Genomic DNA, 22,948 nt, shown 5'->3' on the forward strand with positions numbered 1-22,948 from the left:
AGTTTGTTCAAACAACAGTTTTTGTCCATTTTTCAGCGTTTGGGAGCAAATTGCTGATTGTCATTTGCTTTCATACCTAACCAGATTTTCACTCCAACCAATCAACTAGTTGGCTGGTTGGATGTAAATTGGTCTAGTGTGTGGCCAGCTTAAGTCTTCCACATAGCGGTGTAATATCCTTTAAGCCAGTGGTTCTCAAACTCTGTCCTCAGGATCCCACACACTACACTTTTTCCAGGTCACCCAGCAGGTGTGCAGGTGTACTCATTACTCACTGACACATTTTAAAAGATCCACAGGTGGAGCTAATTATTGCACTTGTGATTCTGTGAGGAGACCTTCAAAACATGCACTGATTGGGGTCCTGAGGACCGAGTTTGAGAACCTGTGCTTTAAGCCATGGGTTAGAATGTATACATCATTATTGGAGGCAGGGTGAAATGCCCATTTAACTTACAAGGACTTTCCACCAGTTGACTAATAACTTGAGGGTGCTGCCAAATGCATTTTATAAGTTTTAATTAGATTTCCGATCTATAAACATTAATTACTTGTGGCATTGGGCGCAGGAGTGTAGTGGGGCAGACTGTGCAGGCCAAACATTGCTCTTTGAGGCTGGCCCCAGCTATGCTTGTATAGTAACCAACTATTCAATTGGCAGAAGCCTGAAGACTTGCAGCTACCAATGAGATCAGGGCTAATTGTAAAATAGATCCTATTGACTGGTGCACACCCGCATGAACTGACAATTGGTTTCATGTCCTTCATGCCTGCTGTGATAGTCCCCCAATAAAACTTTATTTACACTGCACTTCTCTATAGTCCTCCTAACAGTTGTGTGCGGCCATAAACAGTAGTCTTAGCTAATACCCCTTTTACGCCGGAGCTAAAACCCGGGTTTTTGAAGGGTTAACCCGGGCAGCTCCCTGGTGTAAAAGTGAAACCCTGCTGTGAGAACAGCGCACTCCGGGTCACGATGACCTGGAGTGCGCTGCTAGCCGGCCGATTGGTCCGGCTTCAGTGGCGCTTGGAGATGACGTCATCTCCAAGCGGCCACTTTCACTCCGCAAAAGCCGGGTCTATGCAGACCCGACTGCGGTGTGAGCAGCGCTGACTCGGGAATATCCCAAGTCGGCGCCGGCAAAATTCCGGGTCTGATCCAGATAGGAACTTTGTTCCAACTCCGGGTCAGACCCGGAATTTAGGTGGAAAAGGGGTATAAGTGAAGAAAAATACTTCGAGCTGGTGGGAGAAGATGTCCAGTAGGGGGAATAGAGAACAAAAGGGAGAATCACAGCATATTTGCAATACGATGTCCATTTGCAATTCAATTCCAAATTTGTGTTGCATTTTCCCAGATAATTTGTGCTTTTATGCGTACCGCCCGCACCTAGTGAAAAGATAGGAAAAATATTTCAAGGTAAAAATGTCAGGACACAATGCAGAACCTATGGTACAAGCCTCCCAATGAATATTTGTGCAATTGGAGGGGTTTAAATAGTATAATTTGGCCATGTAATTTCTCCGGAAATATTTTCTAAAAAGTTTAATAATTAGTTAAATACGGTTGTTGGGGTAATAGATCAGGAAAGCTTTTAGCATCTATTGCTAAGAAACAACGCTGTAATTGGTATATCACTTTAGTAATAGACCCTAGCACTGTGAAACGGTGTACCTCGCATAATGATATCTCCTTATTTTACAAATATTTTTCGGCTTTGTATGAGACAGCAATTGTTGATGCTGGTTTGTCACGTGGGATGCTTTTGGAGGCCTCCCAACCCAAACTTACTCCTTTACAGAGTTAGGTTTTGGATGTGGAGATCTTGGAAGAGGAGGTTCTCTGTGTCATTTCCGCTTTGCCTTCTAATAAGTCCACAGGCCCTGATGGTCTAAATGGAGACTATTATAAACTACTGAAAGACTACCTGGTGCTTACTCTGACAAACCTGTTTCAAAAGTTGCACATGGGAAATTTTTTCCTATCCTGGCTTTAACACATCTTATACTATTCTAATCCCAAAACCAGACAAGAATCCAGAATTACTTCCTACTGTCCTATCTCTCTTCTAAACCAAGATTTTAAATTATTTACCAAACTAATGTCAAATTGATTGCAGCGCTTGTTGCCGTCCTTATTCAAGTGTCATCAATTGGGCTTTACCTACGTCAGGCACTCAGTTAAAGGGGTTAGAACAACACTGGCAGCTGTTTTGGCATCCATGGGCCAGCGTAACTCACCAAATGTTATCTTAAGTTTAGATGCCAAAAAGGCCTTTGATAAGATTTTATGGCCTCATTTACATAATATTTTGGCGATTAGGGATTTTGGTTCCTCCTTTAAACAAATTGTTAAATTCATTTATACTACCTCAATGACTTCACTGATTGTTAGTGATTTACGGAGTGACCACCTACCTTTGTTTAAGGATACTCGACAAGGGTGTCTACTTTCCCCATTACTTTTTAACCTAGCCCTAGAACCTCTTGTTCGAATACTTCAGTTCAGTTCAATGGTATTCAGATAGGATGGTTGGAAGTTAAGCTGACAACTGTCAAGATCCAAAGCTAGGAATTCCTCTGAGGAAGACTGGGAGACGGGGGGTTAAAATGGCTAGGAGGCAGCGAAGGAAGTGACAGTGCTAATATCCTCTATAAAGGTCAGTCCCAGGTGTTGGCTAGACCTAACCAGAGGTGCGGAGTCTAACCCACTCGGTCTTCACCAGTGACCCCTCCTGTTGGGATATGGGTTTCGCTGCACAGAGTGAGCAAGTCTCGGCCCTCTGGTTAGGTACCTGGGAGTGACGAGGAGACTGGGAAATGTCACTACAACAATGAGTGGAAGAAATCACTGGTATACTGTACACTGTGAGACGTTACTGGACACACCAAGAAGTGACACAGGAGGACAGGCACAAACTAGTTGGGAGTGACGATGAACAATGGAAGGTCAGGTACTGGATGCTTTGGGTAAATTGGAAGATCTGGACGCAAGGTAGTGTAAAGGTAGCTTGGAAATCCAGACACAAAGAGTCACTGGGTGTATAGGGGACCCAGATGCAGGGTAATGTACCTGGTGCACTGCAGACACAGAACACAATTAACTGTGCAGGGAACTCAGATGCAGGTGAGTGAACTTGATACACTGTAGAAACAATTACGGATGACAATAACTGCACGGAACTCAGACGCAGGTGAGTGAACTTGATACACTGTAAGTCACAAGCCGCCGCTGCGTCTTGTCTGACAACAGTGCTTCGGGCGGTTCTCTCGCCCGTATGGTATTTCAGAATGAGAATATCTACAGCAATTTCTTATTTTTCTGCTACTATACATTGCACCTCATTATGATAAACATAGATGCACGGGTATTACTCAATGGTTTTCTCAATTTTCACACCTAGAGGAGAAGGCACTTGTGACCCAATTGTTTTATACGAATAAAACTTTACCAGCTTCTATGTATAAAGAAATGAACTTCTGTCTATTTTACAGAGGGTATCTCTCGCCGTCCAGACGTAGCTTGATTATTATTATTTTTATTATCCTTTATTTATATGGCGCCACAAGGGTTCCACAGCACCTTACAAAGTACAGAAACAAATGAGCGCACAAGACAACAGTTAACAGTACAGACAATGCAGGACAAGTACATGGTTTATAAACAATGCTGCATAACACCTAAATAAGCAGCAGGGTGTCAGTAACCAAGTTTTAGGTGCCATTGTAAATGAAAGGCAAGAAGAAGCACGTGAGGGAAGAGGGCCCTGCTCGCGAGAGCTTACATTCTAAAGGTGAGGGTTGGACAAACTGGTGACACAGATGGGCTAGATAGTGAGGAAGGAGCACAGATAGTGGGTTAGGATGAGCGCTGGAAAGCATTGAGGAAGAAATGGGTCTTGAGAGCCCATTTGAAGATTAAGAGCCAGGAAGCCATGTGATGGAGGAATTTTGAGCGTATGCCAGGGAGACGAAAAAAGGCAACTACTCGAAGTTGGAAGAGGCAAATGTCATGAGTGTCGAATGGAAAGAATGAGATGGAGGGTTCAGAAGGTAAGAGTTGGTAGGAGTGCCCCAAGGATAGAAGGACCCCAAGACCACCACCATGGAAACCTCCAGGCCAGGGTGTGTGAGAGAATGTGAGGCCCCAAAGGAGATAGCTGCAGGAGCAGTGGTGTCAGATGGGTAAATACAGTGTTTGGCAAGGAGAATCAAGGCATTGCAGATGAATCACTCATGAACGGGGCCAGTTTATTATAGACAAAACTGGCTTTCCAGAGGGAACAGGAGAGAGGGACAGAGGGCCTGATTCAGAGCCGGACGCTATTTGCGGTCGTTCGTCCAGAAAATAGGGGTGGCTATTCAAATGAACCGTTCGCTCTTTGCGGTCTGTTCATGCCTCTATGTCTGAACGAGCGAACAAAACTTGCAGTTGTTTTTTAAAAAAATACGCCCCCTGGCTGCTCGCATCCTACGTCATGTCCGCTATTTATTAGATTAATCGAGTACATCGACCAGCGTATGAACTGCTCGCTATTCTTGTGGTTGGTTTTTGATACCACAATCTTGCGAGCAGTTCTGGCTATAAAATAACCCAGTGACATGGTCAATGACGCTGCTGTATTATGCACACCCTTAAAATGCCCGTTTTGACCTTTAAGCACGCCTGCGTTCGGATCTCCACTCCCCGTTTTCAAGCACCTTCCCCTGTTACCACCCACATACGCCTCATTCTGTCACTCAAAATAGCAGGCATTCGCTATTTAGCGAACAAATGATTTTCGGCCGCACTGACTGGTTCGCGCATGCGTATTCCGATCCGTACGCATGCGCAGTTGGGCAAACATCGCTCGGAGTGAACGAGCGGCCGCTTACAAGCGGCTCTGAATCAGGCCCAGAGTTAAGAGGTGAGAGGAGAATGAGATTATTAGGGTTGATGTAGTGTGGAGGTGATATTGATCTAGAGCAGGCGGATAAGGAGTGTGGGGGTATATGGCTGGCTTCTGAATGAGGAAGGGCGACAGCAGGTGGTGGGTAAGGTGGAGGTTTAGGGCCTGATTCAGAGCCGGACGCTATTTGCGCTCGCTCGTCAAGAAAATAGGGGTGACTATTCAAATGAACCGTTCGCTGTTTGCGGTCTGTTCACGCCTCTAGGTCTGAACGAGCGTACAAAACTTGCGGTCGTTTTTGGGAAACTACGCCCCCTGGTCGCTCGCATCCTACGTCATGTCCGCTATTTATTAGGTTAATCGAGTACATTGAACAGGGTATGAGTTGCTCGCTATTCCTGTGGTTGGTTTTTGCTACCACAATTTTGCGAGCAGTTCTGGCAAAAAAAAAACCCTGTGACGTTGTCAATGACGCTGAAGTTTTAATTATGCACACCCATAAAATGCCCGTTTTGACCTTTAAGCACGCCTGCGATCGGATCTCCACTCCCCGTTTTCAAGCACCTTCCCGTTACCACCCACATACGCCTCATTCTGTCACTCAAAATAGCAGGCATTCGCTATTTTGCGAGCACACGATTTTCGGCCGCACTGACTGGTTCACACATGCGTATTACGATCCGTACGCATGCGCAGTTGGGCAAACCGCTCGGAGCGAACGAGCAGCCACTTGCGTCCGGCTCTGAATCAGGGCCTTAGTGTTTTCTGGAGGGGGGAAGAGGAAAGGTAACTTGGAGGGTGCAGGGTTTAGTGGTGATGCAGTAGGACCATGGTGGAATAGAAGTGAATAATACTGGAGTTGTGGGAGATGCAGTGGAAAGACTTATATGTGATGAAGTGAGACATCGGAGGGGGAGAAGGTAGAGGAGACTATGGATGGAGAAAAGAGGTGAAAACTGGTGGTAGAGGAGAAAATAATGTAGCTGCTGAGTGAGGGAGGAGTAGAAGAAAAGAAACATAGGCCCGTATTCAATTTGGAGCGAAAAGCCGTTTTCGCGTGTTTTAGGCAAAAACTTTTCGCCGATAACGTAATTATCCACTGTTTTTATTTCACTCCGTATTCAATTTGGAAGACTTTCCACCTAGGCAGAAAGTCAATGCAATGTAATAGGCGAAAAGTTTCGCCTGTGAGTACCAGGCGGAAAAAAGTGCAGAATTGGGGTTTTGGGGTGCAACGTGCAGGAACCCCTGTGCAGCCTTCAGACAGTCCCCCAAAGGTAAACTGTTTCAAAAAAATAAAAAAAACACTTAAGGACACCCCAAAAAAATCACTTTGAATTTTGGGGCGAAAAAAAAAAAATGTTGGGGAACAAAGTTAAAAACTAGCGACCTTGACTCTGCGGGGGTCCCCAAGTATGCCCCATGTGTTTTTTTCATTGTAGTAGGTGCTTGCGTCAGGTGGATTTTTCAGGATTTTTTCAACTGAACTTTATCAACTTTAAAATATGCTGACCCCAAATTTGCTGGGATAAGTTATTTTCTGCAAAAAAACTGAATTCTATTCTTCACCACTTATAGAAAAACGCTATTTAGCAGCTATTGAGCCCATTTAAAAACACCAAATACCTTCAGCAAGCCAAATCGGGGGGGTACCATAGCTAACCCCCATGTCAGAGCATCTTTTGGGGGGTGTCAGGCTGATTTCCCCAAAATCTGACAGTACTTTCGGCTTGTTTAAGTTTCACCGGATCCCATTTTTGCCTACTTTCAAATTGAATACAGCGTTATACGCGGGCACGCACGCTATACTTTTCCGCCTGCAAAACACGCGATGTAGGCGAAAAGTCTGGGAGGCAAAAAAGTATCGCGGCTCGGCTCAAATTGAATACGGGCCGTAGTGTAGATGAGGCAGTTGGGGGGGGGGAAGGAAAAGTCATTAGTAGTAGTGAGTGTGAGATACAGGAGCAGTACAGTTCAAATGTCAAAATCAGATAAAAGGAAGAACAGTGCTGGAAGATGTAAAGGAACAACTACAATAGTATATTATAAACAAAAGGAGTTTAGAGCTGTTAAAGTTGCAGGACTTTAGAATCAGTATAAAGTATGATTATAAATAAAAGGTATAGATGTGAAACAATAGTAGATACTACAGTGGTATACAGATAAATTGACAGTGGTACTGGAATTATTTAAACAGTGTAGAGTAGAAACGCAAACATACAAGAATTAAATGTTCAGCAATCAGGTAGTTGCTTGCAATGCTGAAGCAGGGTGTTGGCAAAAGGTGTGTCCAGGTTATAATTATTATTACCAGTTATTTATATAGCGCACACATATTCCGCAGCGCTTTTACAGAGAATATTCAGCCATTCACATCAGTCCCTGCCCCAGTGGAGCTTACAATCTATATTCCCTACCACATGCACACGCACATACACACAATAGGGGTAATTTTGTTAGGAGCCAATTAACCTACCAGTATATTTTTGGAGTGTGGGAGGAAACCGGAGAACCCGGAGGAAACCCACGCAAGCACAGGGAGAATATACAAACTCCACACAGTTAGGGCCGTAGTGGGTATCGAACCAACGATCTCAGTGCTGTGAGGCAGTAATGCTACCATTACACCATATGAAAGCTGGTGGCTGAGTTGCAGGGTATCCAGAAGCTCAGAAGATCATTTGCAATTTTTTCCAAGTTATAGAGAGTTCTTTTAAAATGTTGCCCTACTGTCTTCCGCCTGTTTAACTCTTTAAGTTATGCAGTACATGTAGTTCCACTTAGAAAAAAAACCCACTTTGAAACTAAAACCTATGCAGCCTTGTACAGGACTGCAGCCTTGTAACCTACTGAGTATATAGTGAAGCATAACGTGTAGTCACTGACTGCACCCACCCCCAATAATCTCACCAACACCAGATACAAGTCATAAAATTCTAATACAAGCAGAGCCTAAACAGCATCCCATGTATCTAGGAGATAATATATAATTATATAGTCAGATCTTAAGTCACTCTGGAGTTTAAAGACAATATACCTAGAAAATCAGTGTATTCCAGACAGCATTGGTATTTCTATAATAGATGCATGGTGCAAATAGATGTTTACCTAGAAAATCAGTGTATTCCAGACAGCATTGGTATTTCTATAATAGATTTCTATAATTGATGGGATTACAATCCCACTCGTCCTGTCCTAAATGTGCCTATGTAGATGCTTCAGTATATAATTGTTGCTGGGATTGACCTCCAATGAAAAGATTCTGGGTGCAAATTAAAAATGATGCTACTACCCACCACCTCAATTACTTGACACTGACACAGGAATAGGCCATACTTGGAGTAACATCCCCAGGGCTAGATACACTATTTCAGGCTCCGGACTCTAAAAACTACCTTTTTACCTCTTCGTTGTATGTCACGGCTAGCGCTGAGGTCCACTTGCTCTGTGCATCACTCCCAGATAGCACAGTGGTCCGCTCACGCTGCAAATCGCTCCCGGCTGGTACTGAGGTCTGTCCGTGCTGTTCCTGCCCAGTCCGCTCAGTGTTCTGCCTCTGAGTGTAGAAATGGCTCCCCACAGCCCCTTGCTAACAACGTGTCTTCTGTCCATTTTCTGACTGGCTCCCATTGCCAGTACAACATTGCTTCTGAAGTTACAGCTCTATGCTTGAGCTCCCAGTACTCTGTATCTGAAAGGTTCCAATCTGTACCATTCCAGTTCCAAGTCTGTTTAGTCAAGTCTCCTATTCCTTCTAGCACTCCAGTTTGGTTTTTCCACTGAGACTTATTCCACCATCGGTTCCAGTCGAAATCTCCAAACATCGGTCCCATCTTATATCTCCAAACATCAGTCTCAAACCAACCCTACTCTACAATTCAGCATCATCGGTCTCAAACTGATCCTGCCCATCAATTCAGCATCATTGGTCTCAAACCAATCCTGCTCTTCAATTCAGCATCATCGGTCTCAAACCGATCCTACTTATTAATTCAGCATCATCAGTCTCAAACCAATCTTACTCATCAATTCAGCATCATTGGTCTCAAACTGATCCTACTCATCAATTCAGCATCATCTATCCCAAACCGATCCTACTCATCTATCCAGTATCATCAATTCCAATTCTAATCAGCTCATCATCAGTTTCTCATCATCGGTCCCAGTTCAATATTATCATCTTCAATTCTTATTCTAACCTGCTGTATAATAAAGACATTTAATTCCTGTCCTCGCGTTTCGGCCCATCATCCACTGCAGTTCCTCTACCTTCTCACATCAACACATAAGGAAGGCATGGCACAAGCCACTCAGATTCATTCACTCCTCCCTAGTCTCCTCTTCAACCCCCCACGCCTGTTCCAACCAATCTCAACTCTCAGACGTCACACTAAATGTAGTAAGAAGCTCCAACTTATTGTCTCTGCTGAAAAAAAAGCCATACTCCAGCATTGGATTAATCCCAACCCTCCTAGCTTGTCTCTTTTTCAAGATAAATAATTTTTCCTTTTTAAAATGGATTTCCTGGAGGCATCCCTTTATAAGAAGGCTAGGGTGCAGAATTCTTTCAAATGATGGGAAAGCTATGTGGATACTTTGCCATCCTCAACACAGCTGCAGGTTAAAACCTGCTTTCAACACACGGGTTGGTATGAGACCAAAATATTGTTGGAAGATGAGCCCATTCAGGTGTAGTCGCTTAATTATCGTCTGTGTGGGTTTGAGGCGGCCCCCCTGGAGGATTAAGTTTACCTGCCCCTCCCTCCCCCCCTCCTTTCTTCCATTTTTCTTTCTTTTATTCCTAATTGTCGATTTATTTTTAATGATTGTTAGTTATATATACCATTAACATGTCTTTTTATTATTATTATTTTTGGACTGCTTTTTTCTGAATCTGTTGTTTTGGAATATAGTTTATATTGTGTGCCACATGCTTAATTGCGTATAAAGGTTATATTTTATCGTTAGTGTCTTTGAGTGTATATGCTGTTTCTTAATGTTTATTGTACTCTGTAAAAATTTGAGACATGATTGATAAAAACATATTTTTAAGAAATATTAAATGATGTAGGACATGCTTTGCATGGTGTAATATTGATGGAAATGGGGTTTTAAACTTGCAGATGGGAGCTAAAAAGTATTTTTTTAAATATTTTACAAAATAGTATAAAATTATGAAACACATTTTAATGTTTCCATAAATACTGTATAGACTTTAATTTACTGGAAAATACTTACTGACTTTCAATTTTCCAACATTATTTGAAATGTAAAAATCAACCATTTGAAAAAGAAATTCCAATACTTTGCTTATGGCCACTAACAGCTTTCTATACTATACTGTTATTCTAGTTGCCACTTTTTCATCTGAATGTAATTGTGTTTGTTTATATATTTATTGTATAGATAGTTACATGTCATAGATGGGTATGGTTGCTGGCTCCCTGCCCTTCTTCAGTTTTTCTGGAGCAAACTTTAACTTTAGGGCAGCTGTAAAAAGATTACAGTAAGGCCAACCTTTAACTTTAGATTATACACACTATCACTATCACACTATTTTCTGCACACTGAACATAGAGCAAGCTTCTGGGTCATTGATCTGGATACAAGCACACCACATCATTTTCCAGTGTATCACTCACTGGTATCCACAGCTCCAAGAACATTGCATCAACAGCACATTTCTGCTTATTTTGCCGGTCGCACGTCTGCAACTTTAAGTGAATGCTGCTACAAGCCCTTCTCTGATGTACATCCATGCGTCTGAATGTACAAGGATTGAGATGCCCACTTTCTGCATCTTTAGATGTAACCATGCGTTGCACGATGTGAACAAGTGTGCGTCTGACTTTGCAAGCACTACAGCGACACGCCCAGGACACTCCCATAACACGCCCATAAGATGGTCCGCTTAGCTACCTCCCTGTGACCACTCTGGAATGCCCAAAACATTTTCAAGACATTTCTAATGCCGGGTACACACTAGACAATGTGTGTACCCGGCCGATGCACGATGCAATGAATGACATTGTGCGGTCATTTGACACCGCAGATCTGGTGAAAGGCCACATATTTAGTTCACCAGCCACCTCCACAAGCATGCGGTTATTCATCAGATTGAGCAGCATGTAGGCTCGATCTGTTGATGTGATGAACGACCCCGCAGCAGCACGCATGGTCACTCATATTGGGTACACACTGGCCTTTGTGGACGATGTGTCAGCCCAATCAGCCAGATTGGGCGACATACTGTCTAGTGCAGCGTTTTTCAACCGGTGTGCCACGAGCAGTTGTCAAGTGTGCCGCGAGGTCAGTGATGACTTGTACTGCTGGCCCGGGCAGTGCTGTTCTCTTCTGGGAGTCTCAGGAGCATCTGGGCCATGACCTATGGAAACACAGCAGCGTGACATAGGTAACACACGCCACGTTACCAGCCTGCACACCCACCAGCCAACCCGCCACTCCCAGATCTACACTGTGTGCTCAGTCACTGAGTGTGACTAAGCAACTTCAGCTGATGAGGGACAGGAAAGGGACGACAGTGAACCTTTTCAGCTACCGACCGGTAGGGGTCAATGGTTATTTTAATTTTTCTGTGGGAGCCAATGTGATTTTGTTTGTGTTTTCTGTGGTAAGCAATGTGATTGTTTTTTTTCTCCGTGGGGGCTAATGTGTGTGTGTTTTTTCTATGGGGGGCCACTGTATTAATTTTTTTTCTGTAGGGCCAATGTGTGGTTTTTTTTTGTTCTGTGGGGGCCATTGTGTTTTATTTTTTTCTGTGGGGGCAATGTGTATGTTTTCCTGTGGGTGCCAAGGTCTGGTCTTATTCCTGTGGGAGGCAATGTGTGAGTGTTTTCCCATGGGGAACAATGTGTGTTTTTTTTTCTGTGGGGGACTGTAAGCAGTGGGTTAAATAATACATTTCTACATAGGTATATAAGTTGTAACACACACATATACCTTTGATAGGTCCCATTGAGGTTTGCAAAGAGATTGTATTCATGTACTATAATTCTAGTCTTTGCATAGACTGGTCAGGTATAACCTTTTGAGGTCAAAGAAGCCATAACTTGAGAGGCCTAGCTTGTACCTGTCATTACTATTAGAAATGTATAATGAGCAATTCATAGCTTACATGGTGCTATCAACAGATAGTTAGCCACATTCCATTATAAGATGTGTAGAGAAGCTATGCATTATGGGTAATCTGAGACTCTACACAAAGGAGTTTTGAAATGTGGTTTATCTCCAGACATACTAGGATACGTCATTACTGTATTTCTTTGTATGAATATATGTTAGTGCTTATGGAGCATGTGCAAGACATAAGTTTGGCCAATGCTATGTTGTACCAATCAGTGGGTACCTAGTATGTAACTAATATGGGCTTAATATCCGGAAAGCCACCAACCCAGACTAGGGTATATAAATCGATAGCTAGACAAAGGGTCTTAGCTCGAGCATGGATCTCAGACTGCAGTATAGGATGCCTGCAAGGTAAATTGAACTACCTGGGCATTATTGAAATGAGGGCTCCCCAGATGAAGATGAAGTACATCTTATGTTGAAGATGATGAATTACCGGTGACCTTCTGAATACATAGACCAAAGTTGAGTATACTGTATACTTTGTATGTTGTTTGTTAATTGTTTGTTTGTTACTTGTAAATAAAGTGTTCATTTGTACTCACTCAAATGGTCACGTGTGTGTACTATTCATTTTGATCAGAACGAAACCCACCGTTATGCAGGGACTGATGGTGTGCCTTAGCAATTTTAAAATCTTGTTCGGTGTACCGTGAGTTAAAAAAAGGTTGAAAATCACTGGACTAGTGTATACCCAGTCAACTGTGACTCTAGGCATGATACAGAGATGTACGCTATTCTGATATTTACGCAGTTGAGAAATTTTCGGTCAACTGCACATGCATTACGGTCACACTGTGCGTGTGCCAAGGTACCTTTGTGATGCCGTTTACTGTGAGGATTTCTTCGCAAAGTGATTAACAGTCAGGGACATTTTTGGGGAGGTAACAGGGAGGTGCTGAACAAAACGAAGACATGTCCCGAACTCTTCTGGGGCGTGTTGTTGACGGCGTCTGCGATCCCGTACACACTTGCTTGGATCTGCTAAACTGCTTTTGGGCGCAGGGTTAGATTAAGGCTTGTGGGGGCCCTGGGGCAGCTAGTTTGTGGGGGCCCCATCAATAAAATTGCTACGGCCACATTGACTACTATGCCCCTTACTTTATCTCAGCACTCTCCACTGACCGGCAAGGTCATAGCATACTACATCATGCCCGCAACACTGCTGGTAACAGACTCCCAGCAGTACAGTGAACATAGAGCCCCATTTATCATTGTATATTTGTAGCTTAATCCCTGAAAACACCTATTTTTGGGGGTTAATTGCAAATATTGTGTTTTCCCCAGAAATATGACAGAGAGACCACAGCAGATATCTCTGACACCTGCTGTGATCCCTCCATTCCCGCTGGCAGCCACATCCCCCATATGTTTCTATGAGGATGCGATGCTACCAGATTTACCAATTCCCTCAGCTACCGCCATCTGAAGATGTGCTACACATCACATAATTATCCGGGAAAGGGTTCCCTGGAACCCTCACCGGCAATGGTGGCCGCACATGTGCAGTCAGCAGTACTGTGCATGCGTAGTAGTCCTGGACAGCACTCTGGGCACATCGCAGGGACGGGCTCCTTTCAGACCCCCTGTCCCTGTGTGTGCCAGTTGATACATTATATCAGTATGATCGCATCTCGCAGTGCGATCATGGGCGATAAAGTCATGCCTAGATCGCATTGCAAATGCGATCATTATTAAATAGGCCTCATGATCTAGTACACTGCCAGTGACAAATACAGGATTTTGAGTGGGGGATGAGAGAGAGGAGTGGGGAGAAAGGAGGGAGGTGGAGAGAAAGGGAGAGATATGGGAGATCTTGATACTTGTTAGTTGTTTAATTTTTTACAGAGATTTTCAAGATGCCACTTCATTTAATTGCTTTATTTTTATATCTGAATAAAATCACACTCTGATACTTCTAGTGTGCAGTGTCTTCAGCAAATAATAATCTGTACTGTAGTTCTGTATTTACTGACAGCAGTGGCGTCACTTACCTTACTTGTACCCGGTACAGTGGTCAGTCCGGGATCCATGTTCTTGCGCGCCGATGGCGCACGCACGGGCGGAAGGGGGCGTGGCTTTGCCCTGTGAAGCCATGCCCACTCATGGTTGCACTCTTTTGTGGGCGTGGCCACATATCACGCCCCCCCCATCCTCACCATTCAATGGGCAGGGGAGAGGCTAGGCTGCCCAATAGCTGCTGTGCTGCTCTGGTGAGTAATCCTGGGTCAGCGCAGCAGCAACTGTTGGACAGCCAACAGCCCCTGCCTCTCATTGCAGTGTGGCTGGCTGCTCGGTGACACCATCTGAGGGGGTGACACCAAAATAGCAGAGCAGCTCTGCTATTTTGGTGTCACCTTCTTGGATGGTGTCACCTGGTGCGGCCCGCACCCGCCTTGTGACTCCAGTTACTGACAGTAACATGAACCTCAATCACAGTTATGTGTGAACCTATCACATTGTCAGCTTGCTTCTAGATAAGTGTGTAAGGTTGCAGTACTTCACACACATGACAGCTGTCTGCTTCCTCATTGTTTAATCTGTCACTGGTGGGCTGTACATGTCTTTCCTTCAGATGTACAGTATACATAGCTCCACATTCAGAGTATATGTGAACTGAGCCACATGTAATAACACTCTCTCTGGGGTATAGGGTGAAAGAGAGAGAGGAGGCAAAGGACCTGATTCAGAGCCGCTCGTAAGCAGCCGCTCGTTCGCTCCGAGCGATGTTCGCACATCTGCGCATGCGTATGGGTCATAATGCGCAAGCGCCAACCAGTCATTGCGGTCGCAAATTGTGCGCTCACAAAATAGCGAGTGCCTGCTAATTTGAGTGACAGGATGAGGCGTTTGTGGGTAGTAACGGGAAGGTGCTTGAAAACGAGGAGTGGAGATCCGAACGCAGGCGTGCCAAACGGTCAAAACGGGCGTTTTAAGGGTGTGCATAATTAACAAAGCAGCGTCATCGGCCACGTCACTTAGTTGTCTCTTAGCCTGAACTGTTCGCATGATTGCGGTAGAAAAATCCAACCACAAGCACTGCGAGCAGTTCAGACGCCTTTCGATGTACTCGATTAATCTAATAAATAGCGGAGATGACGTATGATGCGAACGGCCAGGGGGCGTCTTTACAAAATAGCGAGCGTATGTTTAGTTCGCTTGCTCAGACATAGAGGCGTCAACAGACTGCAAAGAGCGAGCGCTCAATTTAAATAGCCGGCCCCTTTTTCTGAACGACCGTTTGCAAATAGCGTCCGGCTCTGAATCAGGCCCAGAGCAAGATAGAGAAAGAGAGGGAGAGAAATAGAGAGGGGGGAAAGGACAGAGGGCCTGATTCAGAGGCGCTCGCTGTTTGCGAGCGCTCGCTCTGACTCAGGGCTTTTTTTTTGTTTCGGCCACCCACAGCTAGTGTGAGCGACCTGGCGATGGTCGCGATATCGGGCTTGCGTCGAGACCCTACAGAACCCCGAGTGGACTTCCTGCTCTAATAGAGCAGGAAGTCCACTACTGACATCACAAGTGATGTCAGTAGGGCCACCCACAAACGGCAGGCGTTCCTAAGGGAACGCCTGCATTTGTGCAGCCACCCCCCCCTCCCCGCCTTCAAAACGGGACGAGCTGTCAATCAACATCAACAGCCGCCCCATCTTGTAGTGAGCCCCGGAGTGATGGAGCTGCCATCGCTCGTCGGTGCTCGCACATGCGCACGCCGGAAGCAGCGCATGCGCAGTGGGGGAACATCGACCCGCTTGCGAGCGCAATGCGCTCGCGAGCGGTTCTGGGTCAGGCCCAGAGTGCACACTGCACACACACTACCTTTTGCAGAATCAGGCAGGCAGCACTTCTGATGATGGGTGATGGGCACTTCACAACATTAAGCTCCGCCCCCTACCCCGTCACCTGCGATTCATTTCATTTTGTAAATAAGTGGGTGGGGCTTCCAACGTAAAAAAACAGTGAAGCAGTGACTAGTTTGCTGCCTGTCACTCCTGAGCTCCGTCCCCGGCGTCCGCTCCTCGGCCTATGGGAGTGACGTTATGACGTCACTCCCATAGTACACTGCGGGACCCGGAAGACGGAGGGAGCTCCGTCCCCCGGCTACCGCCAGGAGGATAGGAGCCGGGCGCCCGCTGGTAACACACTCAGCGGGTGCCCGGCAAATGGAGGGTGCAGGGGTGCGACCGCACACCTTGCACCCTCCGTAGTTACACCAATGGAGGTGGAGCGCCGATCAGCGGCGCTCCTTCTCCATGCAGCTCCCGGGGACAATGGAGCCAGGTGCCCCCTTCAGGGCTAACGCCCGGCGGCAAATGACTCCATTGTCTCCGGGAGTTCCGCCACTGGTGCTTCCTAATCAGAATTAGCCATCCGACATTAGTAGTGCTTCCTACTCAGAATTAGCCATCCGACATCGGTAGTGCATCCTACTCAGAATTAGCAATCTGACATCAGTAGTGCATCCTACTCAGAATTAGCCATCCGACATTAGTAGTGCTTCCTGCTCTACATAAATAAATGTTATTATATAAATGCATTTCTAAAGTCAAGTAATCAGTACCCATGCTACATTATTTCTAAGAATAGTATATTGGATGTCACATAACTGTCATCTTTTCTTCATTATAATCTCATGAAATTTAAAATGTAGTTTTTTTTCATTCTTACGCTCAAGTTAAGTTAATCTTTCTTAAACAATTTTTCCACTGCAATACACATATGTAATTTTACAGTTACTGTATATATTGACATTAATCTTTGCACAAAATGATTGAATGACAAAAAGGAATGTTATCTTCCGAGGGCTTAATCGATAACCAACTACTTATCTACTTAAAAAATAAACTTACTGGTTATGCCTGGTAGATAAAGCAGCATGCACATTGCACTCCCTGATCTTAATGTACAACTATTGTGCTAACTTCAATAAACTGGATGGTCTGGTTGCAGTTTTTTTATACAGTATTACATTTTTAATATTCCATTTCTTATTAAAGTTATTATTGCATGCACACTGAATTTATTTTTTCTTGCGAAAAAGAATTCAGAACTGAAAGCCAGAAAAGAATGTCGTAAAAGATAAACTTATATGTAGAACTGAAAACTTATCAGGGTCTGAGTGTTTTGTAATTCTTTTTGAGACAGCACTACACAAAGGGGTGAAGTCAATGGGCGCCCGACGGGCGATATTCAGTTGTTTTGCCGATGAGCGCGAGTGCTTCGGGCGCCCATTACTTATCACGCCCAAATGCACTGGGATTAGCCGTGTAAAGTGGCTAAACAAATGTAAACAACTTGGTGCGATTAGTTTGGGCAACCAAAAACCCAACTTTGGGCAGATTTCTGCTCGCCACCTCAGGAGGGTACAAGCAGAAATAATGGGCGCCTGTGGCACTTGCGCCCAGGGGCACCAACAATTGAATAGTCACTTTAGATGGAAGCTGCAGGCGTGAGTAAACAATTGAATTACCCCCAAAGCCTCCATTCCCCATAAGAAAAGGACATGCTCATACTAACTCAGGATGTAGGGTTTTTTAAAGCTAAAACTTTGCTTAGAAATTAATTTGCGTTGCTTAAAAATTAATAGTATTTCCAGAAATCTTTTTGAAGTCTCTAAATAGAAGTGGGTTTTTGATAGTGTACCTTTGCAAACCTTAAATTGCCTCCTAACATCTTGAGTTGTTTCAATAATGGTATCTTTATACTTCCGTTAAATTATTTTATCTGAGTCCATTGCGGGACACTGGACCTAGGGAATATAGTTGTCTTTAGAATGTTGGTCCCCATGCTGCTGGCAACTCAGTCAGTTTTCTAATCAAGCCCTGCTGGATAAAACCAGAGAAGAAACAAATAACTTCCAGATAAGGGATAATCATCATCCTTCTGATCCTCAGGAGAGCTGTAATAAAGCCATCATTTTTGTGAACATCCATGCTAATGTTGACAGACCAAAGGGCAGTGGTCAACACTGAAAATTGTGGGACTGTACTGTAAATCGGAACAGGCCTGAAATTCTAAATGGGTTGAAATATTTTTTTTGGAGTTCTTGGTGAATGCAATGTCTACTTTTTTGACCAGTATCTATTGCAGACAATTTTCTGGCCTTGCATCCTTATATGATTTATATATTATCCATGTACTACATTCACCCAGTATTCTGGTTCTGATATCTACCTTTCCTAACCGATACGCTACTGGTTACCATTACCACAATATCAGTATCATACACAATGTTTCCAATAGACCTTATTCTGTGTTGGCCACATCTCTGCTGTTCTTAGTTTCTGCTGCATACTACAAACATTTACCTTTTACACAACCTCATTATTATTCTGCACTGTCCAACTGTGATATTGGCTATATTCCGGGCTATTTTTCAGTCAGAACAGTCAGGAACGCTGTTCCTGAAGCTTTTTTTAAAAATGACAACAGGAACCGTCTGTCAGCATTGAGATTCGGGTGGCACTGGCAGTGGTGTGGATTGGCACCGGCTATGAGCTGGTCCAATACATATATCTATGTAGCAATCCAGTGACAGTCAGGAAGAGACAGCCGCAGCATTTAGAATATGTTGCTGGCCATGAGCCAATCACAGCTCACAAACCGGCAGCCAATCAGCCGAAATGCTGCTGCTGTCTTTTCATGACTGTCACTAGATGGCTACACCCAGCTCATGGCAAGTGCTATTTCCAGCCTTCCACATTCTATTCATACTCCTTCAATTGACCATAGTTGCCCTGTGCCCCATAGTCCCAGTATTTCCTGCCCTGTGCCCCCCCAGTCAATTGTTTCCTGCCATGTGACCTCCTAGTCCAGCATTCCCTGCCCTGTGCCATCCCCAGTCCAATGTTCCCTGCCATTTCCCCCCTAGTCCAGCATTCCCTGCATTGTGCACTCCATGTCTAACCATCCTGTCCTGTATTTCCTCTTAGTCTAGCCCTCCCTGTCCTGTATACCCTCTTGGTCCAGCACTTCCTGCCCTGCATACCTCAGGTCCAGTCTTCCCTGTCCTGTGACCCACCAGTTGCAGCCATCCCATATCCAGACATCACTTGTCTCCCATATATTGCCACCACCCACCTTTCTCCTATGCCCTTCAAAAACTACTTTTCCTCTTCACGCCATTCTCTTTCATCTTCCACTGCTCCCTTCTTCATACCTACCATCCTACTCCTCATCTGCTGAAGGTGACGGAGTCCTACTGGCTGATGATTAGAAGTGAGCATGGCAGGTAAGCACAATCTATTGATTTTAGTTTTTTTTCCTGCTATTGCTGGCAAAAACCCTGACGGCAGTAAAATTTGCCAATTTACGCCAGCAACGGCTGCCCCATGTAAACTGCACAAGTGCTATGGTGGTTCTTGCTACTATTTTTTGTGGAACTGGCTTTTTCAATCTACAGTATTTTATGTGGCTTTGGCTTTTTCAATGTTTTTTTATGTAGAACTGGCTTTTTCAATGTACTTTATGTGGATCTGGCTTTTTAATTTTTTTTATGTGGATCTGGCTTTTTTGAAAGTATTTTATGGGGAGCTGGCGTTTTCAATGTATTTTTGGTAGATCTGGCTTTTTCAATGTTGTTTATGTGGATCTGTTTTTTTATGTATTTTATGTGGATCTGGCTTTTTCAAAGTATTGTATGTGGATCTGGCTTTTTCAAAGTTATTTATGTGGATTTGACCATGGAGTGGTAATTGCAGGTTAGCTCATTGTTTGTTCAAGTATATGTCCAAAGAAACTGCACCTGATCAAGCATTTATTACAACTTCAAGATTAAAGGCTCCCATACACGGGGCTATTTTTCACACGATCTCGCCATTTTCGACTGATCGTAACGACCAATCATGTGAAAATTTGTGTTTTCATAGACGATTACGATGCGATGCGCATTCCTGGCGTCGTGGATCGGCATTGTAGATCAGATAGTTTTGCAGAAGGATTTCGACAGATCAGTACGATGTGACACATCTTAATACATCGGATCGTATGGTCGTTTGAAGAATCGTACCATTTCTACATACAAATCATACAGAATGTCAAGTGTAGAATTTTCAAGGGAATCGTATGCGAGATCGGATCGGATACAAATCGCCCCGTGTATGGGGGCCATAAGTCCTGAGGATAACTAAGTGATAGTGAACACATAGCATTCTATGGGAACGGAGGTTACTGTATGTGAAATGCTCATCAAAATCGGTTCTGATAGCTAAAATCTTGTGAGAGATTTGTGACACTTGGTTTTGTTTAAAAAATAGATTTGAATAAAAGCCATGTCCTCCTGTACTCTACTGGGCCTAGATTACTACTCCCACGGTGAGTAAGATATATCCTGATTTACAGGAAGACTGGTAGTGAAAGGAGCTATGAGATCCATGGTGTATCCTTGATTCATATCATACCTCACTGAGGAATCAGAAGTGGAATTGCACCGTTGAATCTAGTAGAGAACAGAAAGTTTCCACTGCAATTTCCTCTGGGCGGGAAGAATGCTTGTCATGCAGCTGGTTTGTCTGACGTCTTGGCCAACGGTTTCTTACCAGACCAAGAGGTCCATGTACTGTGGGGGCCAAACAAAAAAGACAGAGAAAATGCCTGTACTTATTGCTTTTTGATATGACCTAAAGGGACTTCTCTATCTTCTGCCTGATAGCACAAAAAGCAGGCTAGAATATTGGTGCTGCCATAGGCACCTATGCCAGCGCTAAGTAACCCAGCTATTACTCAGAAAGAGAGGTCATGTACCGTTAGCTGTTTTCTCCGGTGCCAGCTTTGTCACGTCTAGCTGCCATTATCTGCCTCCAGCAGAGACAATTTAATTCTATATAGATGTCCTCTTTTTTCTAAAGGCTTTCATTGGAGGACATGTTTGGGGATCATAATGCATCTGTGGTGTTACCGCCAGTGGGGTGGCTTTATATTCTCTCTCCCCAGAGGCACACATCATGGTAGCCACCACCTGCCCCATAACAATAACAGTAAAAACAGGAGTGTCCTTTTCTCCACGGTAAGTGGAGTATTAATACATGGACCCCCAAGCCTGTTTTCTGTCATTCTGTCTTCCACACAGAGCTCAGAACTGCAAGGCCTTTATGACAGTATGCCTTCTAAGAGTTTTGCTGACCACTGCCTAGTTGACAAATGCGGAGTGTAAAGTTAGTCTCTTTTAGCTACCAGACTCTACATAAATTAGTCTAAGAATAGTCTCAAATTTTTTATCTGTACATACCATCCTTAAAAGCTGTGGCAATAGAAATTGGAATATTGTTTTCCTTAGACTAAATCATAGATGAAGTGTCTCATTTATCCATACCCTCTTTAGGTAACAGATAATGGGTTTGCAATCTTGTTGTGACCTAAAACCTATGTTCAGGTTTGGTGCATGCCTCACAGTTCAAGATTTCATACTGCAAAGATTAAGGGAAAAAAAAGCAAATGCTTTTTATTTTAACCACTTACCTGTTTTTTTCAGAAGTGACCTAAGAAATTGTAGCTTTAAAAAAAAAAAAATAATAATTCAGTTAAAACATTTGTATTGAAGCAATGAGTGACACAAAAAAAACCAGAGTATTGCAGCAGACTCGGATATTTATTATAATAATTACTATATAAGTATTAGTATGTGTGTGTGTGTGTTATGTCTGTAAATATATTATAGCAGGCTTTCAAGTTTGTTGGCTTATATCTAAAGAGCGTATTTATTAATACTGCTTCAGTCACACAACAATGTACTTGATATGAACACTAACATATTAATATTTATTTATATAAGGCGCAAACAAGTGTTCCGCAGAGCCTTACAAAGTACATAAACATAGGTGACCAGCCACTTACAGTACAATATAATACAATGCAGGACAAGGACATGGATAATATACATTGCTACATTAACGACCATAACACACAAACAAGCAACAGAGCATAAGCAACCAAGTGTTAGGTGCTCTAGTGGTGAGTAAGACTAAGAAGTAGATGAAAGTAAAGTAAGGAGAAGCACAAGAGGGTAGAGGGCCGCCCTCAGAGGAGGACTACCAGCTCTGGAGTACCGGGCCCGGACACTGGCAGAATGGGGGGGGGCCCGTCTGCTTCTACTGCCGCTGCACAGCATGTAACCCCATACTTCCCCCTTGAGTGAAAGAGGTGGGCCACAGCTACCACCTGCCGCCGCTGACCAAGTCCACACTTCCCGGGCCTCATAAAGAAAAGGAGGCTGGCCTGCTCTGGCTGCTTTAACCTAAACACCGTACTGAGGTCCACCGGTTCTTTTGGCCAATAAAGTTTATTTTGTAGTTGGCGCGCGTGACGTCATGATTTCACGTGTGCCGCTGGAAGGGAGAAGTCGGAGGAGCCGCAGCACGAGAAGAGCAGCCCCAGGGTCTGCCGGAGAAGAAGAAGCCAGAAGGAAGGACTCTGAGCCTTCTTCAAGGAGATTAGGTAAGTAAATCATTAGATTTAATAAACCAGGGAAAAGGGAAGTGGGCAAAAGAGCTGGGCAGAGGAGCACTGGTACAGATTTAATAAACCTGGGAAAAAGGTAGCATGGAAGGGGCAGGGGGCCCCAGGGAGGAAGGGGTGGTATGGGGACCCAGGGGCCCTGGCTATTTAGTCAGAGATAGGCCCCACAATTTCTGATGGCAGCCCTGCATAACAGCTTACATTCTAAACATATGCATGTGATTGTCTCATGTGGTTAGTGGAGACTATTATCTCTATAGTCCAATACATATATCTATGTAGTAATAACTACACTACATATGTAGATATATTAGCCTGGCTTGGCTCATTGGCCATCTGTAATATATTAATATCTGTCCAACATTGCAACCTGATACATACAGTACACTGTATAGACAAAAGTAATTGGACAGGGACTGCAAATAGATCAACACGATTTTACTGACGTCAGTACTTTGTAGGAC

The 22,948-nt window shown here is 44.0% G+C and overlaps 1 protein-coding gene across 1 annotated transcript in view; it reads right to left on the reverse strand.

The window, feature by feature from the left end:
- CDK19 (cyclin dependent kinase 19) overlaps positions 1-21,505 on the reverse strand; it is a 258,639-nt gene extending 237,134 nt beyond the window's left edge. Inside the window, exon 1 of the mRNA XM_088460484.1 lies at positions 21,489-21,505. The gene's annotated coding sequence lies outside the window, so the exon portion shown is untranslated. The remainder of the gene's footprint in view (positions 1-21,488) is intronic.
- Between the last annotated feature and the right edge of the window lie 1,443 nt (positions 21,506-22,948).

Source organism: Taudactylus pleione, unplaced genomic scaffold (assembly GCF_031769625.1).
Source record: "Taudactylus pleione unplaced genomic scaffold, aTauple2 ptg000046l, whole genome shotgun sequence".
Taxonomy (NCBI): domain Eukaryota; kingdom Metazoa; phylum Chordata; class Amphibia; order Anura; family Myobatrachidae; genus Taudactylus; species Taudactylus pleione.